This window comes from Schistosoma mansoni, chromosome 4 (genome assembly GCF_000237925.1).
Source record: "Schistosoma mansoni strain Puerto Rico chromosome 4, complete genome".
In the NCBI taxonomy this organism is placed as follows: domain Eukaryota; kingdom Metazoa; phylum Platyhelminthes; class Trematoda; order Strigeidida; family Schistosomatidae; genus Schistosoma; species Schistosoma mansoni.
This window is the reverse complement of record NC_031498.1, coordinates 15342018-15347154: the sequence shown is the minus strand read 5'-3', so window position 1 is coordinate 15347154 and position 5137 is coordinate 15342018. Positions and strand designations below refer to the sequence as shown.

At 35.3% G+C, this 5137-nt stretch overlaps 1 non-coding gene across 1 annotated transcript; it reads right to left on the bottom strand.

Moving 5' to 3' along the window:
• Positions 1-4340: 4340 nt before the first annotated feature.
• On the bottom strand, positions 4341-4412 carry Smp_tRNA_01859_Pseudo_TTG.1.1. Its single transcript has one exon. It is a non-coding gene (tRNA).
• Between the last annotated feature and the right edge of the window lie 725 nt (positions 4413-5137).

Sequence of the window (5137 nt, the reverse complement as noted above, 5' to 3'; positions counted from 1 at the left end):
CCACAAAATAGAAAGTAACATTTGTACAATATTTAACCGAATGTGGCTGTGAATAAGGGGGAAAGTAATCAATAAACTGATGACGAGTCCGAAATAGGATGAAACTCATGTTTTGGATTCCACCGCTATCCACTTTACATTTATTTTAAAATTAGACCAGTTAATTTAATTCTACATTTAAATTATTTATTTATTTATTTGAACACATAAATATTGGTACAAGGGGGCACCAAATACATATACGTCACATAAATCTTATTTGATTTGCGTGAGGGCTGATACTACCCGGGTGCCCAAACCGAAGCAGGTGGTTTTCTTCGGGAGCCACACCCGGAGCCTTTGACCGAAAGATCTGATCCACAAGGCAGTGGAGCATCGTAAGGAGATACAGTCCCATGGTAGCCGGTGACCAGCTATTGATTCATACGGCATTTGTTCCTTCAGGATACTGAAGCCAGCCCAAGTGCACCATTGGTTTGGAATGATGATTTTGCAACTCCCCTCCGTGTGCCTGTCTGCATGCCCGTCTGTCTCTCTCTGTCAGTCTGTGTACCTCTCCATCGGTCCGTGTGTCTCCATTTATGCATATCTCTGTGTGTACGCTTGTGGTATTCGTAGCGGAAGGGAGAGTCTAATTGACTGGATGATTCACTGACTTGTAATGAGGCGCATATAAATAGGCACACAGATTTCTGATGACAGATCGACAGACTGCAGCCACACAGACAAATAAGCAGACCATCCAGTGTGTACATCTCTGCTAAACATTCAATCTATACACATTGACTGACAAATTGTAGACAAATCCTGTTTGATTGATTCACATATGGGCGATGATGACGCCGGTGTCTTCGCACATGCACACGTGAGACGCACACTCAGAAAGATATGCAGATGCATGCTCTGTTGCTGTTGTTGTCTATTATTATAATCCTTGTGAAAGATTTCCGCGCAAAATAACCTACAAACTACATTTGGTCAAATAACTTACTATTATATCTCTGCTCTTTGCATGTAACATTCTTTCTGTTTCAAACTGATCATGCCCGCAAATCGAGATATATTCTGAAGTTATTTTCAGAGTATAATTTATTTTATAGTTGAAATCATGAGTCAATTGAAGCTAGACCACTATGGAAAACCTAGAAGCACTGGACTGCCAACTCGTCCTATTGTGGGACTCCTCAATGGTGCGCATCCAAGATCCCGCACCGCGAGATTCGAACCCAAGACCTATCAGTCTCGCGCGCGAGCGCTTAACCGATAGACCACTGGATCGGCATCCAACGGTGTTGTCTAACTTCAACCAATCCACGAAATTGAACAACCGTCCACCATTGTCTTAAGTGAGATGCTATCTTACAACAGACCTGGTTGAACTCCATTGGTCAATGCTTCTCACTAGAACTCCAGAAAATACTTCTTGGAGCCAGTCACTAGTGAGCTTCCATGTTTTCCATGATGGTCTAGCTTCAATTGACTGATGATTTCAAGTATAATTTATTTGCTTACTTTTTTATAGAATCTGCTACTATGTCAAACATTTGTATTAAGGTAGTCTGGGTTTTCATACACAATATTCGTTTTAAACTAAATAATAACTGGCTTCCTAACATAAATGTACTAATAACGAACGCTTAGTCAAACACTGTATACTTGGTACAATATAGAATTCTTTGCATAAAATAGAATGAATCGTTCTATGCTAAGATAATTTCAAAGAGAAAGTAGATCAATAAACACTAAAATAAATTTATGGGACAATTCTGTTGTTTCCGAGATGGCAACTTAACACATGTAATCCATGTATAACAATAACATTTATAGTTATTTGAAGCAATTAGTCCCTTTGATAAATTCCGATAGTGTATATGAGCGCAATACATTTCGAGCAATCTGATCACACATCTACCTGTTAAGAACATTTATATATAAAAATAAAAGGTCAACTAGACTGGAAATGGGGGGTAAGATGAGACAAGGATAATGATAATAATAATAATAATAATAATGTAAAGACAATTTGAAACCTAATCACTCTGGATTTACTACTATTATTTACTGACAAAGTTCAGTTCACTTTTGAAGGCGAATACTTTCGCCAGGTTGATGAGGTTGCTATGGGTAGTCCGTTAGGACCATTATTAGTAGATGTGTTCATGGCACATGTTAAAAATCTGGCTGAAGACCCAATCGAAAACGTGTCACTTTATAAGAGATATGTGGACGATATCGTAGTTGTCTGTGAAAGAAAGGATAATATGAACTGTTTATTGAATAAATTTAACACTATTCAAAACCACATCAGTCTCTCATGCGAAGAGGAGAAGAACGATCAGCTTCCCTTTCTGAATATACTTCTAAATAGACGAGAAGATGGATCAATCAAACGATCGATTTTTTGAAAACCAACGTGGACAGGCCGATACCTTAGTCATTATAGTTATTGCCCTGTGCAATACAAATGGGGTTTGATAAGGTGCCTATTTAACAGGCTTGATCGTATTTGCACAGACGATGTTATTGATGATGATGTTAAGTTGTTAAAGAAAACATTAATGGGGAATGGTTATCTACTTAAACTCATAAATAGATGGAATGTTCATGGTACAATGAGACCTACTATAGCCTTGGTGGAAATAAAGCCTGTCTACATCACCTTACCATTTAGAGGTGATTCAATTAGCCTTTTATTGAAACAAAGACTTAAATCAGTCATCAACAAAACGTATTGTGCAGCGAAGGTCATTATCAAAGAAAGAACGAGGTCTATGCTTCATCCAAAACCTAAAAGACATGAAAACGATTGTGTCACATCCCACTGCGTTTACCAATTTAAATGTGTGTGTGGTCACACATACATAAGGACGAGCAATCGTGATCTTAAAAATAAGGGTGTGTGGACGTGTACCAAAATGGTTGCAGAAACAAATAGAATCAAGTGACCCGATAAGAGTAGAGGATAAACATCCATCATCCTCTATTGCCAAACATATAATGGAAACAAGCCATAAGATTGATCTAAACTCAGCTTTTGTGTTGTTGTATAAAAGTGTAAAAGGACGTATTGAAACCTTAGCCATACGAAAATCCAACCCCCCTTTGTGTATTCAAAAACAGTTTGTCCTCACCTTAAACCTACCCTGGTAATATTAGCTTATTATGAGATGTAAGAATAAATAACAACTAACAAAGTCCTTTCACATTGATTTCAGATCAGATTTTGTAAATTGATTGAATAATGAAGAAGAGAAATGAAATTAGAGAAAAAAAAGTTCTCTATTATTGTTAATGAGAAAAATAATTTAAAATGGAAGAATTACTAATCAAATAATTATGATTGGAGAACGTTTCACGTTCGGAGTTTGAACTCTGATAGTTTGTTGTTTTGTTTTTGTTTTTTGTTTTGAAAACTTTTCAGTTCAATATAATTAATCTATCGATATTTAATAGATTTCAATAAACGAACAAAACTTTAATAAATATACATAATGTAATACTCACAAGACTATTTATTTTTAGTAGACTGTATAAATAATGAGGAAATTCAAACACTTCGCTTCTACCCGAAGTTCGTGCTGATGATGTCGTTCAGAAGGACGATGAAAGCTCCACGACCAAACCATCCAGCTCAGAGAACAAAACTCCATCAAAATCACCCACCTGAGCTAAATATATTCTCCACCATCTCATAATGAGGAAAATTTATCATAGTTAAACAGAGGATTTAAAATGAAACAGTATGAACTGGAACAATGATACCACAACGAATTGTAACGGTATATAGATGAGAGTACCTTGAAAAACTTCCATTTATTTCTCAAATATTCGTTAATATTACAAAAGCTGGCAATTCATAGGTTCATGATGCCTTAAATTATTGAGTGGCCTAGTGTTAAAATAACTGAAAATATGATAAGAGCTTCCGATCTAATTTGTATCATTTAATCTCTTTAGGAGAAGAAAGCCTACCATTGAATGAATATATAATGTGAATAATTTTGAAAAGAAAGAGAGTGAATATCAGAAAGTATTTCTCAAAAATGACAATATACCTGTTTACTTTTTTTCGACTGGTTATAATCAGCTTTTGTAACTAAAACAAAAGTAATCTGTAAATTCACTTCATATTGTTTGTTTGAATCTTCCCATTGATATTTAGGACTGCAACTGGTCAGTCTCTTATTAGCATATGTGCATACTGTGCGTATTGCCTCGATAAAGCCTTAATTCACAAGCATTGTAAGCAAAGATGGATAGTGACTAGCAGTGGAATCCAGGAAGTGCGTTTAGCTCTATTTGGGACTCGTCAGCTGGATGTACCTGCATCTCAGAGTTGATGTTTACTCTGGGAATCGAACCCAGTACCTTTCGCTTCAAACGCCATCACGTTATCCACTCAGCTACTGAGTCCTCATAGCCTTTGTTTATAAATTCTGACATTATGATAAGCTGTGAATGTCGTGACTAGATGTTTTTACACAATGGTTTGCATCATTGAACGTGAAAGATAGTTTATTGAGTACTTTTAAGAAAAAGATTAGATTTAATCCAAGTCCCCATTTATATGAGGGATTAAATTCAAGCATAATGCATCTAAATTTGTAGTCTAAGGTTTAATCATTCCCAATAATACGAAATGTAAATAACCACTGGATAGACTCCAATCTAAATGTATCCTTTATGTGAATACTACTTCAATAGAGTATAATATTTTGTGCAGATATTATCAGTCATCAAATATTTTGATCAATATTAATCATCTCCACAAAATGATTCTAGGTTTTCGACATTAGTTTGCATTTAATTACATCAATACTATCTGACTTTATTCAGGAATTGGCATTTCTCTCTAATAATTAAAACTTATTGTGCGACTGGTTTGGTTATTTAGATATGGTTTATTTTTTTAATTATACAAGTGAAATGATCCTTCTTTTTTATATTTTTCAAAATCCATTCATTGGTTGGCGTGTTTATTGGTTTTTCTCCACGGTTTTGGTCACTTTCATTTTCAAGTTTTATTCTATCTTAAATGAACTTTATTGGGGTAGGTATATTTCTTAGGGACTTTTTGGGAAGTTTCATTTACCTGGGTTTACATTATGGATTGTTTATTTACGGTATTTAAGTATTT